This window comes from Lissotriton helveticus, chromosome 1_1 (assembly GCF_964261635.1).
Source record: "Lissotriton helveticus chromosome 1_1, aLisHel1.1, whole genome shotgun sequence".
Taxonomy (NCBI): Eukaryota; Metazoa; Chordata; class Amphibia; order Caudata; family Salamandridae; genus Lissotriton; species Lissotriton helveticus.
In genome coordinates, this window is record NC_136057.1 from 649,926,946 (window position 1) to 649,945,092 (window position 18,147).

General features: G+C 42.5%; 1 protein-coding gene across 1 annotated transcript in view; it reads right to left on the reverse strand.

The window, feature by feature from the left end:
* HGF (hepatocyte growth factor) overlaps positions 1-18,147 on the reverse strand; it is a 564,049-nt gene that overhangs the window by 325,337 nt on the left and 220,565 nt on the right. The window lies entirely within an intron of this gene.

Here is an 18,147-nt window from a genome sequence, read left to right on the forward strand (position 1 = left end):
CATTGTAAATGCTTGTTGTAGTATTGTTTACTTGATCCTCTCACTGCAGGAATGTCTAGTTGACCATTATGGCCAAGCTTCTAGGACACTGCTAAGGTCAGGTGTTAATGACACAACAGTTACCCCCCCGCAGTGATCACATAAATCAGATAACTTACTCAAATTCATCATGAATAAAATCACCAAATACATTCAACTAATGAACCTCCGCTCATTCTTCTATTATGATCTCCAAAATAATACTTTATAGCCTCTTCCCTCCTATTTCCCTCCTTGGATCAACTCAAACCTCACCTTAATACTATGATCTCTCAGACAACCCTTCTAAATTCTTCCTTCGCCTATCCCTCCTTTAACTCATCCCAAAACTCATTTCCCTACTATTATCTCCCTAATCGATCTCTAGAGATGATTTCCTACATTTCTCCTTATACTCACCCCAAACCTCATCTTACTACTATAATCTCCCAATATAATCTTTCTAGACGCTTACCTCATCTATCCCCCTATTCACTCCATTATCCTTTTCAATCCAACTAACAGAGTCACATATCCACCACTCAAATTAACTAAAGTTTAACTATACTAATCCACCACTAAGTCTTTTTGGGTTATGGAGTAACATGCTACTCATTGAAAAGCAATTCAACGCCTTGTCAGGGGTAGTAAGCATTATACAATTACAATACAATGGATGGTTCATTTTAAGTTGTTGGTTATTGCCAGTCCACGTACCAAACATATTTTACTACTTCTAGCCACTCTTCTCTGTCAAACAAGTAGTTTTCATTCTCGGGTTTTCCCCAAAATCCATTGTCTTTGATTTTTGTTTAATTATCGTAGGACCGATTACTAGGCAGTATTGTTCCTTAGCACCTAGTTCCCGTTGGAGTACAGTGGGTGTATGGGCAATCATTTTGGCATTATATGAGAACAATGAGGCTCTAAATTATGGGAATGTTTTGGGATTCGTTAGGGCTCAGTCATTGCGTTTTTTGGTGTAGAGTGAGAAAAATAGTGGGGCAAGAAGACAGCCATGTTTAACTCCACAGTTGATGGTGAACTGTCAGCTTGGGTCACTAGTTTGACTCAGCCTTATTTGGAAGTTGTATTTGAATGCAACATTCAAAAAAGCTAGGCATGGTCTAGGCACAACAGAGAAAGTTTACTCCTAATCTTTCCCTTGAAAATCGATCACAAGCTAATGTAAAATCCAGAATGGGGCTGTAGAGTGCTTTCTTTTTTTTTTAATCTAATTCTGACTAATACAAAGACTTGGTCTGTCATTGAGAGGCCCACTTTGAAAACACCTTTGATTGGGCTTAGCATGTTTTTCTTTTACTTTCAAAGAGACGTCCAATGAGACTGATGCATCTTTATGATTTCAGATAATCTTTTGGTCACTTCTTGAAGAAGGGCATGGCAATGTTGTTTTTCCAAGAGCAGGTTCCAGTGGCTAAGATCTCTTATAACATTGCAGTTAAAAATGTTGCCCACCATTCGGAATACAGTTTAAAAAAGTCTGGTAGTTCCTTATTTGCGCCCAAGGGTTTATAAGTGGGAAGCTCTTAATGACTAGCGCTATTTTCTCTACCTGAAAGATGCTTTCTAATTTAGCTTCTGTGTTACTTTCAACATTGACAGTCAGCTCTTTAGCTGTGAAGGAAAGCTTAAGAGTAGTGTTCGATAGGTTGCTACCGGAAGTGCTTGCTAAGCTGAAAACCATTGCTTAACCCCTTGCCCGCGGCCGGAATTCCGCTCCTGTGTTGGACATTTCGATCGCGGGCATGGTCATGACCGCCCCCAGCCGCCATCAGCACACGAGCACTGTGTGCAATGACGGCTGGCTCTTTTCTTTTAATAAGCATTTTATTTCCTGGATGTTTAGATTTCCTTCACTGGGGACCTTAAGTTTTCAGTTCCTGTTTAGGTCTCGAGCCTAGCGTTGCAGTGCCCACACGCTTGTGCGTGTGGTTTTGCTTTCCGTGGCTGCCATTGGCTTTTGCATGTTTTTTTTTTTAAAAGCCAGCATGCAATTGGGCAGAGGCGGGCGCATGTACCGCCTTTGCTCTGCCCATTCCCATTGATGTCTGCATGCGCATCAGCGCGGCACAGACAACAGGCTCCCTCCCCCCCTATCCTCTGTGGGGCATGTGCATCATTGTTTTTTTTTTTAAATAACACGGATATCGGAGGAGTTTACTGCACGCTAGGCTCTCTGAAAGGTCAATAAGGCGGGAGCAGGGTCAGTCAACACTACTTCTGCAGCTCCAGTCCCTACTCTCTCGCACACACCGGCCCGGACCCCGGGGAGGCGCCACCCTAACCACTCACTCTCTCTGTGGAGAGGGTACACTCTCTTTTAGCCTCGTCGTCCTCCGACATTGAGACATGCCTCCTCTTGGTTAGCCGCCCGCCTTTCCGGCTTGTGGAGCTAATGGGTCCCCTCCCCCATGCCCGGGCTAGGGGCGCTCGGTGAAAAACAGTAACTTGGTATTCAGGGTGGACAGTGACGACCATGGATCTCTCCAAGAGAGCAGCTGAGCATCTCAATGTGTCTGTGTGATCGCCCGCTGTCCTGATGGGCGCCCTGTGTCCCACCCCCCACACGCTCCTAACGACCCTTGAGACATCCGAAGAGCCCCCGGTTAATCCGCGTGAGATCATGGTGCCTGACTGTGTCATGGTGCCTGCCTGGGCTCCAGTTTGTGCACTCTCTCCTGGAATGTAAACATTGCTTTAAATCTGTCTAAGCTATGAACATGATACTGGATAATCATGGAACCGTTAAGTTACCTGCACATATCCGTTACCTGGGTGCACTAACTAACCGTCAAAGAGGGCCCCAGACAGCTCTCTCTCGCTCTCTCCCCGCGGCCCCTTCCCTCTCTCGTGCTCTCTCTCTCTCTCTCTCTTCACAGCCCCCTCTTTCTCTTTCTCTCCCCCCGGTCTCTTTTTCTCCCTGTTACTCTCTCTCTCCACTCTCTTCCCTCTCGTCTCTAGCTCTCTCTCTCTCCCCCTGTCACTCTCTCCATGGTTCCTTTCCTCTCTTCATAGCTCTCTCTCGATCCGTCACTTTCTCTCTCTCCATGGCCCTTTCCCTCTCTTCTCTAGCTATCTCTCACCCTGTCACTCTCTCTCTCTCTCTCTCCACGGTCCTTTCCCTCTCTTCACTATATTTCTCTCTCTCCCTGTCCCTCTCTCTGTGGTCACTTCCCTCTCTTCTCTCTCTCCCTGTCACTCACTCTCTCCCTGTCATTCTCTCTCTCTCTCTCCATGGTCCATCCCCTTCCCTCTATTCTCTAGCCCTCTCTCTCTCTCTCCCTCCCCCTGTCCCTCACCCTTTCCCTGTCACTCACTCTCTCTCTCCACGGGCCATTCCCTTCCCTCCATTCTCTAGCTCACTCACTCTCTCTCCCTCTCCCTGTCACTCACCCTCTCCTGTCACTCACTCTCTCCCTGTCAGTCTCTCTCTCTCCACGGTCCCTTCCCTCTCTTCTCTATCTCTCTCTCTCTCTCCTCGGCATCGCTCTTCCACCCTCACCCTCCAGCACCGGCTCTCCACCTAGCGGTAATGCCTAGCCTTTAAAGGCTGACACTACATATTTGGTGGGTATGTTGGGCCCATCTAAAGTGTACATTAAGGGTTTCAATGTGAACATATTGTTATGTCACCCTGTCATCTTAGCCCGACAACTGGGTTTGAATTTGTCATGACAAACGGAAGAACGAATCCTCCAGGCAACGCCAAACCTCAAGCCTGGGCCAATCGCCAGCAAGTTCTCTGTCCCACGCACATCCCGTCACAATATGCTATCTCATGCATTACACCCATGGGAGTATTAATCAAAAAGATCAGTCAAGGGCCCGTAAAACTTGGAACCACACCCACATACCCTGCCTGGGATTTACAGTACACCGGTACCCACGCAAGCATGGATGCAGTGATGTGCAAGTACTCAGTCCTGAGTGCAGTAATGTGCCATGCTTTGCTACAGAAACATCTGCGTGCTGGGGGACCACATCCTGGTACACAAACATGAGTGTGGTGATGTGCAGTGCTGAAGCACCTGGGCCATGCTCTTGTACCAAGACACCTATGTAGTGATGGGCGCTCCTAGCTGCCCAGATATAGCTGTGGCGATGGGCAGCACTCCAGTAGCCTCTATGGGTGTGATGATGAGCCCTGTCTCCAGATATGAGTGTAGTGATCGGCAGCCCTTCGAAACCCAGACAAAAATGTGATGATGGCCATTGCTCTAGTACCGAGACATGGGTGTGGTGAGGAGCAGCACTATAGAAACAACACTGCTTTTGGTAAACACGTACATTAATACGATGCAAGCACTTAGTTTCGACACTTCCTACTCTATACGTGGCAAAGTCCACACTGATCTAAACAATTTCAGAGTGTGGTGGTTTAAAACTCTTGTAGGATGAGAAGACTGTTGAAACATCCAAGAGTCCCTGCTTCGGTTTCACAGTTTCATCTCCCAGAAAAGGACACAGACAAAACCAGTAGCTCATTTTTTTATTTTTGTTTTCAATAAACTAGGAAAATAAAAAATTCAAAGAGTATGATTTCATAAAGCAGCCGTCTTTAATACTGGCTTCCATTTTGTTTTGTGGTTTTTTATTTTTCATTGGGGTCTCCTGCCCCCAAAATGTTATTCAGGGGTTTATTTCAGCAGAAATGAAATGACTTCTACATTTTGTTGTAAGCAGTGGTAAGCTTCTGGTTTGAACAGCCACTTTTAAACGAGTATAAATAAAGATAGACAAGGCACTATTGGTCCCTGGAATTTATTCCAAGAGGGCCGTTTCCTTAAAACATGATAAGATAAACTACCTGCTTGCCTTCAGGCTGGTAGAGGATGCACAGACGAAACTGTGAAGATACAATCCAGTACCCTCTGCTGCTGTCCTCGTAAGTATCACATTTTTAGGTCTCGGCCTGGCGAAAGCAGCGCATGCGCTACTTGGCCATGCAGAGGCCTTTTAGAATCGATACGATTCCAGCGTGCAAGCGGGGAGACAAAAAATGTTCATGCGAGCACTGGATGCTTTACTGGTGGCGTGATACACTGGGGACTTTTTTTTGCCGCAAGTAAACGGACCGCGCTTGCTTGAACCTACCTGTCTGTATTGTGCTCCGCTTTGAAAAAAGAGCCTGCAGACTTAACCGTTGTGTGTGAACGCTACAGAGATGTGACAAGTGCTCTGGTGTTTTCTAATGGTCCTCTCTCGATTTTTGTTTTGGCTTTCCACCGTTTCTCGTTCTCAGACACTAAAAAAACAAATATATCCTGAAACATCTGTAGGGCAAGATATAAACAGATTGCCCTGTTTTATATCCTAATGTATACCCATGTTAGCCTAAAATAGATGTCCAATTATTTTGAGTGTGATTTTGATCAAGCAATCGGAACATTGTTGGAAAGAAGTTGTTACTCTAAACTTGCAGCATCTGTAAAACGAAAACATGCACATAAACCTAGCTTAGTTTAAATATAGACAATGTGTTTTCTGTCACCTTAAGTCACTCACAAGATTATTGGTTTGCTATAGATTTTGCATTGGGAGTATTTTATAGATGGTACCTCTGACTGCTAGATGTGCCTCTTTTATGTTGTTATAATAAAACGATTTATAAAATGTGTAATGAACAACAAACCTTGTTTCCATTTCTCTCACAGAAATCCCAGCTTGTTTATTGACTGTTTGGTTTGTGCTTGTTTGTATGTATGAGTGTATGTGTATTTGTGCGTGAGTGTTGTGAAATGGGCGATGGGTGTGCGAGTGTCTGCATGTGAATGCATGGGTGTAAGTGAGTGTGTATGTGAGTGCATGTGCACCCCACTCCCCTCTCGGTTGTACTGAGCGGCACTCGCTGCCTGCCTCTCTGCCTCACCCCTCACCCTGCTCTGGGCTGCCTGGGAAGGCCAAAAGAGGGGGACCAGGAACCGGTGCATCCCGGAGCAGCCCAGCAGCAGCACCAGCAACAGCAGTATATTTATTCTGCGATTTGCTCTTTTTCTGCCCATTCCCTAAAAGTTGTTCGAACTAATCAAAACTCAAACCAAGACACAACCCTTACAATCAAATAGCACAACAAGCGATACCCCACACTGTGAAGACTTTTCTGCTTTCTTTAAGCTAAAGACCAACAACATAAGAAGTGACCTCATCAATGATGTAAGCCGATACCCCAGCCACATCAGAATGTCTAACACTCAACCTAAAAATAACGCATCATGGACGTCCTTCGACACCTACTCTGAAGAAGCAATACACAAATTGCTCGGCACCTTGAAGCCCTCTAATCACCTCATAGACCCCCTACCTGCTAATGCTGTAAAAGACTTCATCCCCCTGCTCCTCCCACTTTGGACCAAAATCATCAACAGCTCCCTTCAACAAGGTCTCATCCCAGACTCCCTCAAGGTGGGGCAAGTCACGCCTATACTCAAGAAACCTACAGCTGACCCGTCTGACCTAAACAATTACCGCCTTATCACCAATATCCCCACCCTGGCCAAACTGCTGGAAAAATGTGTACAACTCCAACTAACAAAACACATTGACCAGTTTGACCTCCTCAACCCTCATCAATCAGGCTTCCGAGCGAAACATAGCACGGAAACGGCTATGACGCACATAATTGATGACGCCCTCCAAATCCTTGATCGCAATGATTCCTGCCTCCTCATCCTTCTTGATCTCTCCTCAGCATTTGACACGGTCAAACACGAGAACCTACTGGAGCTGCTAAACACTAGAATGGGTTTATCCGGGACTGTTCTTAAATGGTTTACTTCCTTCCTACATAACCGGTCTCAGAAGTTCAAGATCAACAATGTGCTGTCCTCACCTGTGCCAGTAGATTTAGGCGTCCCACAAGGATCTTCCCTTTCCCCCACACTGTTCAACCTCGTCATGGAACCTCTCGCCACCTTGCTCCAAGCATCCAATGTACAATTCCATATGTACGCCGATGACACTCAACTTTACCTCAAACTAAATGCTCTGAAAACTGAGGGGCATATTACCAAGCAATAGCGATAATTATCGCTATTGCTTGGTTAGAGACAAAAATTACCGCTGAGCTGCGGCGATTTTTATCGCAGATAAACCTTGGTATTACCAAGGTTTATCGCAAATGCGATAAAAAACGGCCGCAATGCATGAATATCGCTGAAAAGTCAGCGATATTCATGCATTACTGAGCTAATGCTCTTAGCCATGTTATCCACCTCCCATTGGATAACATGGCTAAGAACTGCTCAGGGCAGGTGTTAGTTTTTGGAGATATTCGCGCTTAGCACGAATATCTCCAAAAGTTGGTAATAGGAGATAGCGATGTTAGCGACTGTTTCCAGTCGCTAACATCTTGGCACACCCACTTTGCATGTCATTAGTGATAAATATCACTGACATGCAAAGTGGGGCCCAAGATGGTCGCTATCTCCTACTAGCTGTCGCTAACTGGTGTTAGCGACAGCTAGGTAATAGGGAGATAATTTTATCTCCGCTTTCTTGGCTTTTAAAGCCAAAAAAGCAGAGATAAACCCCCTTGATAATATGCCCCTCAGTTCCTTCTGATCTCACCTCCTGCGAAAATTACCACCACCCAAATCTGGCTCAATCACCTAACAGCACTCAATGTCCAACCCACCATCGTGGATTCTGCGAAATCCTTAGGCATCACACTTGACGCCAAGCTCAACAGGCAACAGCACGTTAGCAAAGCAACGAAAGGAGCTAATTTCCAAATCAACACATTGAGGAAACTTAAACCCTTCTTCCCAGCCAAGGACTTCCAAACTGCTGTACAAGCCCTAGTCATCCCCCGCATAGACTATGGAATTGTGGCCGTCAGCGGACTCCCTCTATCAACAACCGCACCCCTAAGAGCCTCCCTGAACGCTGCCGCGAGACTCATTACTGGCTCAAGAAAACACTCGCATATATCCCCTGACTTAAAATCCCTGAAATGGCTGCCTTTTGAAGCCAGAATACAGCTGAAAATTGCCGTTATGACACACTTGGCCGTACACCACAAGGCACCCAACTACCTCACTCAAAAGTTGTCTATATCAGGAGGTTCGAGATCCAACAGAAGTACAAAAAGTCTACTCCTGAAACCTCGTAGATTCCGGAAGGAAAAAACATACAAACGTTCCTTCTCAGGAATGGCACCCAGGATCTGGAATGCACTCCCTCCTGAAACCAGGCTTATCTCCTCCACTGCATTCTTCAAGAAAGAGGTGAAAACCATCCTTATGGCCAAGTTCACCTGAACTTTACTGTTGTTGGATCAGAGACTTTGCACCGCTTTTTATCATTGGTTACTTGATTGTCTATTGGCATTATATTCTTACTTGATTGCGATCCTATTATGCTACTCACTTACTACCGACTACTATATGGTACACATTAGTTTGTTGAATCACCCTCTTGATGCCCCTACCCCTTGTTCTCTCTGATTCTAAGAAAATGGTATAAGCCATCCCTACAGCCAAAGTTCACCTGAACTCTATTGTAGCTGGATCAAAGACTTTGCGCCGTCTTATATTACTGGTTACCCGATTGTTTATTGGTATTTTATCTGTACATGACTGCTATCCTATTATGCTACTGACTATTATACTGTACCCAATAGTCTGTTTAGTCACCCTCCTGTTGCCCCTACCCCTGTCTCGGTGAAGCGCTCTGATATCTGTAAAGATCTTGTTCGCGCTATATAAAACTTTGAATAAATAAATAAGTTATGGTTTTGTCCTTCTCTCTTGTATTTTAGCTCTGTCACGCCTTCTCTGTGCTCCACTTTCTCTCTGCTCTCTTATACTGCCTCTTCCCATTCCTTTAACTCTGTCCTTGTCATCTCCTCTTCAATATTTGTCTTCTGTCCACTGCCTATCATCTGATTTCATTTTGTTCCTGCAGTATTGCTTGTTGGCCCTTCTCTATCTGCTGCACTTTTTCTCTTTCTCTATCTCGCTTCCAGACTAATTCTTGTTCTGAGGTTCTCACCACCATATTTTGTTCTGGTACATCTCACCATATCTATCTATCTATCTATCTATCTATCTATCTATCTATCTATCTATCTATCTATCTATCTATCTATCTATCTATCTATCTATCTATCTATCTATCTATCTATCTATCTATCTATCTATCTATCTATCTATCTATCTATCTATCTATCTATCTATCTATCTATCTATCTATCTATCTATCTATCTATCTATCTATCTATCTATCTATCTATCTATCCAACTATCTATCTATCTATCTATCTATCTATCTATCTATCTATCTATCTATGGTCTGTCTGTCTATCTGTCTAATATTTCTTGATTTAACCGTCCCACCACTACTCTTTCCGCTGTTGCTCCCTTCACTTATTTCTGTATTTCTTACCCCTCTTCCCGCAAATTCCAGATGGATGTTTCCTTACACATATTTTTGGCCTTACCTCATTTCTATATTTCCTTCTCTCTCTCGCTCTACTCATTTGACAGCAGCTGTCTCACTGCAATTTCATTTTCGAGCCTCCTCTCAACTGCCATTCGCTCTCTCTTGTCCTTGCACAATGCTTTTTTCTGTATCCCCTCTGCCTTGTCACTAATGCCTACTATTCTCTCTTCTCCCTCTCTCCTTGCAAGTGTTTCAGCTAATGTTTAGTCAAACCTGTAGCAGCGCGCTTGCAAAAAAAAAAGCATTTTGCATTTTACTATTGGTGTTGCATTATTATTAGCAATGCCAATATCTCAAACTATATTAATGCAAGACCTATTGCATTGCAAATGCTTGTTAGAATGTTGGTAGGCATCATCAAACCAGGACATATTTTTCTGTTTCGTTGGGAGGAGGTGGAATGGGTGTGGTGTTGCAGGACTTTCTATACAAAAGAGATGTTTTTAAGTATAGGAGGTTTTGATAGAAGGACGGCCATGTTGTGTTACTGTTTTTTTCTATGTCATGATTGTGTCCAGAGTATTCTCTCCAATCCTTTCTAAACCTTCCATTTCAGTCTTATCTGGAGCCAATATTCCACGTGCTGGTAACATCTCGACATTCTGGATGACTTTAATTTCAAGGAAGACAGTGTTATGGACACTGTTTTGTTTTGGGGTATTGTGGCTCGTTGAAGGGATTCATAGGGCATTCTTTAGCTCAGTGCCTTTACCTCTGAATTGTTCCAATTTGCCCCTTTTTCATTGACATTCATAGAAATAGAAATAAAATCTTTAGTTTTCTGCAGGATTGCTAATTTTTGCTCTTGCGGAGATCCAGTCTTTCTTAATTGCTGTGCATAGACAATTTTTATTCTTAGAACTTGTTTCCCAGGTAGAAATATATCAAGGGCGTGAATAATTTCATGGTGATTGTCCCAATATCTGGTTTTGAGAAGATGTCGATCCTGCAGGTGATTTGCAAGCTACTACTGTTTCTTGTACTGCCAGCGGAGTTGCACATTTGGTGCAATTAGCTTGGCATAACTCAGGGTGTGGAGATCCATGTTTACTATCGGACTATCATTTTGTGGTTTGTTAGAAGCTCAATCAAGTACAGATATCCTAGTTTTAGGAAATTGTGGCCACATTCCACAATAGGGCATATATTTGTATTTCCTGAATTGGTGCTTTCACGCTTTATGTGTGGCCAACCACTAGTCAAGTTAGACTTGATCCCAGGGTTACTATGGTTGTTGTATGCACAGAGGCAGGGAATTTGCTGTATTCCAGGCCCGCTTAGATCGCTCAATCATGCTTTGGGAGGTCTGAGCTGCTGGTGGAGCTCTCACTTCCTTTTAGTGGTGGGCTGCCAGGCAACCTGACTGTCTTAATTTCTAGTTTTATGTTTTTCATGTATTGTGTGTCAGATAATAAGGGCCACTTGGAGCAGCAGCAGCTTGCAGTTATCTACTTTTGTGGTTGTGTAGCATATGAGTTTGGTTATGCAGTTTTTAAAGGGATCTTCTGCAGAAGTGCACTATCCCCGGTGGAATGTGCTTATTTCTTTTATCTGGTTAGTCTGGGAATTATTTTAGCTTATGTGATTTCCTTGGTAATCCTTTGCACACTCCCCATCTTTCATTTTTTTTGCTTATGTAGGGATTGGGTCATTTCTCTAGGATACTGCCATTTACTTATTCTACCTGTTCTGTGAGGCAAGTATATTAGCCACACCCTATCTGTCATTTGTATCAGGAAACTCTTTCTCATAGAGTGAGTGGAAATGTGTGCTATGGTTGTTTCTGCTGTCCATTTTTCTGGACAATATTTGCCACCCATGGGTGTTTTGAGATTCACTGACTGCTTGCGGGAGAGAGGACACATAATTATGACATATTTAATGGTGTATCAAATGGACGGAGATTGGTGGAGATCACTGGGGTAACTGCAGTGACTGCTGCGACAAAATGCACATTGCCAAAATTTTGTTTCATTACTGTCTTGGTAAAGTCGGCTATTGCATAGCTTCCTTGGGTCAGAATAATAAAGATGAATTTCCCGATGGGGGTGCTATTTTATTGGTCCCATCTCTCAAATGCTGGACTCTCCAGGGCATTGAAAGATCTGTCACTGTGGAAATACACCAGGCTTTGGTAACCTTACTTCTTTATTCTCTAGTTTTGAGTCCCAATTACATCAGATCTTATCAGACATTGCTGGTCCTTAACCTTCTGGGTGACTGATGTAACATGCAAGGAACTATGTGCACTAGGGTACTCGCTGTGTTTAAGCTCTTCAGTACTTTCCACAGTTGTCACCATCTCCTTCTCCATCTCCATCACTTTTTTTGCCCATTTCTCTCCAGGTTGTGGCTCATAGTTAGCCTCTCCTTTAGAAGGCACACTTGAATTTCCTCTATGATCAGTCCCCAATTAAGTGAGAACCTGTCGTATGGCTCATCTTGAGAACTTGGGGGTGAATCCCCTCTTGGAGAAAGTTAGTTCGATTCCATTGACACCAAGGCTAGAACCTAAGCACCAAATGTGTGAGATCCCATCAGATTCAAGTAGTGAGGAGTTTATCTGACCACGTGAGGTGTGACTAACATGGCTGATAGCCACTGGTGGTACATAACTTCCCTATCTCTCTAAGTCATGACTAGTGTCAGATTTACCACCGCTGGCAACAATAACACTCCAGGTCATAGTTAATTTCACTAATACTTCCACTTCTAGAATGTTTTTTTTGTTACACCTCAAAGCCATGACTCAGTGCTCTCCTCTTCCAGAGGGTTCACACGCATAACCCCCTTTGAACCACTACCTATCTTGAATTATATATTTTAATATATCTTTGATGTGTGAGCTGTCTGAAGTGCCTAGACCATGGTCCGCTAACCTTTTTTGCAATAATAGCTACTTATGTTCAATGAAAATCATCCGGAGCTACTAATGTTATAAATGTAACAGTGACCACATCAGACTAGATTACATTATTGGCCAGAATGATGCATGATAACCATACGTGATTACCTCAGCGCATCAGGCATGGTTGCCACCAGTAATGTATGAAAAAAGGTTATAACATTAGTTTTGTCTCCCCAACATCGAACGATTTGTCATTCAAATAATAGCTCTAAATTTATTTTGAAAATTCAGCTAATTTTCTTCATTATCAGATTATGATTTCTGAAAATATACAACCTTCCATCTTAAATACACACTTTTCAATGTAGATATATATAAAGCTTCAAATTTAATAGGCTCACAGGAGAGCTTCTTACAGGTAGCTAGTGAGCTATTGGTAGTGCTCAAGCTACTCACTGGAGACACCTGGCCTAAACTGTAATCAGGTGTACTGTGGAAAATATTAGTCAATATTTAAAGTACTCACCAAAAAACGTTTGTGGGTCAACAATAAATGTCAATGGGGTGAGTATCGTTGTTACATTGCAGATTAGTACTTCAGGTTACATTGCATCAATATGCAAATATATTTATATTCACTGAAAAAACCATAGGTTTCACACCAGTTATAGTTAGGAATTAGCATTTAAAAAACCTATTAAATTCACTGAAAAAAACATAGGTTTTACACCAGTTATAGTTAGCATGGGAATTTTACTCGCATAAAACCATTGAAATTCCCACGTTATAGTTAGTTGGAATCACTATAACTTGCGCGTGCAATGCACTGCTGATGACGTCACATATTACATCACTCATGACATGGTCAGTGACATCACTCATGACATCACTGATGACACCATCCAGTGAATGTGTGTCTTTCTGAAAAATAAATATTAGTGAGTAATGTTTAAATATTTAAATATATGTATTAATGTAACACTTTGTGTATAAGTGGCTGCATGGGTTTGTGTGTAGCTACATGTGTAGGTATATGGGTTATTAGATGTTTTTCTTAGTATCAGTATAAGTGTTTGTATGGTTTGGTGGGAGTATTACTTAGCACATAGATGCATGAATGACTGACTCTCTGTTTGTATGTGTTTTCAATACAGCACATGTGCAGGACTGTATGGGTGGATGAGTGTGTATATGTGTATGTTAGTGAGTGAATGACTGTCTCACTAGTGTCTCTATCAGTAACTACATATGTTTTAATGTAGTATATGTGAATATTGATGTATATAAGTGAGTATATGTGAGAGTGAGGGATTGTAAGAGTTCCTTTTTAAATTAGTATGTGTTTCTATAAGTGATTGTTTAAGAGAGTAAGTATGTGTAAGTTTCCTTAAAAGTAAAGTGGTAGTGTGTGTATAACTGTATATGCAAATAAATGGATGTTTAATAGTTTATTTGCATGTGTGAGTATGTGTGACAGTATCTTTTGGATGACTGTCGGTGTGTAACAGGATGTATAGGTGTATCACTACATATGATGAGTGAGTATATGTATGACTGACTACATAGAACTGTTGGTGAATGACTGGATGTGTATATAGATGGTGGAATTACTGAATTGGTTGTTGTAACTGGTATGGTATCTCCATTTTTTTGAAAATTTTAGTTTCTATTTTTGAATATGTGTTTCAAGGGTTACATTACAGTGAAAGGAGGTCTGTCACTCTGTCACAAGGATGGTGTCATCAGTGATGTCATGAGTGATGTCACTGACCATGTCATGAGTGATGTAATATGTGACGTCATCAGCAGTGCATTGCACGCGCAAGTTATAGTGAGTCCAACTAACTATAACGTGGGAATTTCAATGGTTTTATGCGAGTAAAATTCCCAGCTAACTATAACTGGTGTAAAACCTATGGTTTTTTCAGTGAATTTAATAGGTTTTGTAAATGCTAATTCTTAACTATAACTGGTGTGAAACCTATGGTTTTTTCAGTGAATTTCATCGGTTTTTTAATAGCAAATCTCTATAGGTATGAAATAATATTTTTTATAATGAATTTTATATTGTATAAATATGTAATTTTTTATTTTTTACTTTAAAATTTTTTTTTTTTTATATTTTTTGCCCGGAGCGCTCCCAGGGCGCGTACCGGTGAACGCACGGGTAAGCGCAATGTTACGGCGCGCTGGTGAGCGTCCCGTTAGCGCTATTCCCGCGAACGAAAACAACATCGTGACGTATCGCGTAGCCACGTGATGCGTCATATGACGCACTGCGTAAGCGCACCCGGAAGCACGGAAGCACGCAATCGCATACGATCGCGCAACGTAAGCGCCCCGACGTGCTTACGCTACGCGCCCCGGGACGCGCCCCAGGGCGCGTAGCGTAAGCGCGTGAAGCCATGTGACTTTAAAATAACACTTTCATTGGTTCAGAACATTTTTTTCCAAATATTGAGAAACCCACCCATTTCTCTCACTATTGCTTTGTACTTGGAGAGAGCAAGAGGTGTTCTTTGCATTATCTGCTTCTCAAAGTTTCCTGATCTACAGCAATGGCTGCAAGGGAGTCATCAGCAGTGATTCTGATGGGTTTTTGCCTGAGGACCCTCCTCACCACAAAACAAAAGGACCACTTCATTTGGAAATTTTTTGACATCCCTGAAGGAAAAAAAAAGGTTAATGCTGCTAAGGTAACCTGCAAGATATGTGGCAGTATTTTATCCAGAGGCAATCCTAAAAAAAAATATAGCTTTGGAAATGCCAATTTAATTAGGCATGTCCAGAGAAGACACCCAAAAAACTATGCCAGGGAGAGTATGAGGGACCTGGCACGGAATTTACCAAGAGATGGCAGCAGCACCTCCACTGGTGGAGCAACACCTTCAGGAACACCACGTGGAAGAATGGTCCCTAACGTGCAGCCGGTGTTTGCAGGCATAAAATTTCTATGAGTGGACTGTGATGAACTGCTCTGTTATGGGGAGCAGAGCGTTGAACTCATTGCTATAAAGAGACAGGAACACCGCTGCCCTCCCCGTCCCTAATTTTTCACAATTTTTTGCTCCTGTTGAGCAGTTTTGAAATCCCTGTTTTTGTTTTTCCCCTGAAAAAAATCCCCCAAAAATATAAAATCGTTTTAAAAAAGTATAAAAAAAAAAAAGAAAAAAAGTAAAAAAAATAGTTCTTTTCAGAACTACCTCCAATTATAAAAAATTGCTACATTTTTTAAAAACTCTGTCATTCTTTTTTCTCCATGGTACGCTCCCCGGTACACTCCCCGGTGCGCGTACCGGACACTCCCCCCGTGAAAATCGAAAAAAAATTACATTTTTTTTTGTCCCGCTGGACACTTTTATGGCCCCCACATCAAACCTAGGGGGTCAGGGGGGGTGTACCCTGCCCCCTTTTGGTCATTTCCCCCTTTTGTTTTTAGCCACCTCTTGTGTCTCGGTCCTACCGAGACACAAGATGGCGGCCGCTCCGGACTGTTTCGAATGTTTACAGACACCCGAGAGCCAATCAGATTCCCGTGCGCAAGTCGCGTGGCGCGCCCGGAGCGCTCCCCGGTGCGCGTACCGGGGCGCGGCTATAGATATATACATTTTTTTTAACCTAAATTACTCAAAATCCTCTGGAGCACATATCTTGAGACATAGCAAAGACACATCGGGCTACCAGTCCCTACAATTTTGCCAAGTTTGGTGAAAATCCATTCAGCCGTTCGAGCTAAAAGTGCGACCGACCGCCCTATGGAAATTAACATGGGGAAAACACGTTTTGGGACCCCCTTTTATCTCGGCCCCCACTTGACGAATCCCCCCCAAATTTTCTGAGAAGTTATTCCAAATAGAATGTTGTGATTTCCCTATGGAAATCAATCCTAACTATAACTACCTACTGGCGACTGCCAGTAGGTAATATATATATATATATATATATATATATATATATATATATGTGATCAAGACAAGATTCATTGTCGAAACGCGTAGCGTGTCAACTGGGCAAATAAACTTATGCTGAGTATTCCTGAGTGCGTCTCCTTGCTTGTAAGCAGAACTGTGGAATATAACTGTTTTCGGTCGGCGTGGTCCGCCGAACTTTGAGACGCCACCTGGCTGGGGAGAGAGGATCCCGGAAGGGCCGCGCTGTTGTTTGGAAAAAAAAAAAAATATATATATATATATATATTTTAATGTAGCACAATAATAAATGTTCGAATTAATTTACATTGTATTTAGACATATTTAATTGTCTAAACGGTATCAATACTTACTACTTTATTTAATTTTTCAATTAATTCTTTATAAATTAGTTTCATGTTATCTGTCCCTCAACTTTAAAAACTAAAAACTACTGCTAAACACTATTGATCTGTACATTCGTAAAGCTCCTTAGTGCCCTTAAACTCTGTGCATCGGTAAACCATAAATACTTCTTACTACCACATTCAGGAACCCTGGAAAACGTTAGTAGCTATTAACATCTACCCTCCCCAGGACCCTTATAAATCTTTTCTACCTATAACTACTACCCATCCCCGAACACTAAAAAGTCCTTGAACATAAAAATATTTTACTACCCTTAAACATTACCAATCTCTTAATCCTAAAACTTTTTACTACCCCTAAAAAGTTCTCATCCCTGAGTGCTAAAAACCCTTTACTACCCCTAAACACTACCCATCCCTAAACCCAAAAAAGTATTTAACTTGTCTTTGAGTCTTTTTTTTATTTTTCAGGCCACAAAGCGGAGTGCAGAGGCACCTGAGGGTCTCCCTGCTCTCCATCTGAAGAACATACAGCTCCAGTTCAGAGTGACTTATAAAAATATGGGAAGCTATTCTGGGGTTATAGATTCAATGATCCAGGAAACATACAGCTATTTATCCATGTTTAATGTTGCTGGCAGGCGGTGGCAAAGCCTGCAGCCCACCACAATATTAAGAACAATGGTTGGTGGTGCCCCTGCCCATTCAAGACAGACATGTTTTGAACAGCAAAGAGAAATACAATATAAAAGCTCTCATTGGGCATTACCCCTGCACGAGCAGTGAATGAAAAATAAATGGCTCCCGACATTCGTTTATTATTCACACAAAGTTTATAATAAGTTTAGAGCTGTGGAGGGTCAAAGGCCCTGTTGCCTCTGCCAGCTCCACATCCATCACCCTTCATTAGTGATGACAGGTACTGGCTATTTTGTTCCACTGAATACCCTGATGCCCACCCAGGGCACCCACAATGCCGGCTTCTTTTCTTTGCACATGCCCGAGAGCAAAGTGCCTCTAAAACAAATAAATTGCGTTATCACCCTGACTTATTTTGCAAAAGATATGGAGCTCATAATTTTATTATCAGTGGAGACCCAGATCTGCCATAAAATAAAATCACGGTGGGGCAAACCCCGGCCTAACCTGGACCTGAGTCCATGAGTCCTAAAATGACTGCTGCAACATCTTTGTTGATGTAGGGCCAGCCAATTAGATCTTATCTTTAGATCTGTGGAGCCTCAGGTGAACTGATTTACACCAAATCACAAAAAGCATGCTTTCTGGATCAAAATCTAGCTTTCTGCAAAATGCTTTGATGTAATGGTAGCATAACCTATAGCAGCGTTTCCAAAACTGTGGGTTGTGACACACTGGTTGGTCCCAAGCTGATTATTGGTGGGTTGAGAAAGTCCAAGCAGTAAATAAAGATGCCTTTAGATTTATTTTCCTATTTTGGCACATTTGCTTGTGCTTCAAAGTCCGAGGGCAAATGTCAGGCTGCTTTATTCTTTTAACATTGGGATTTCTGTTCACTTAT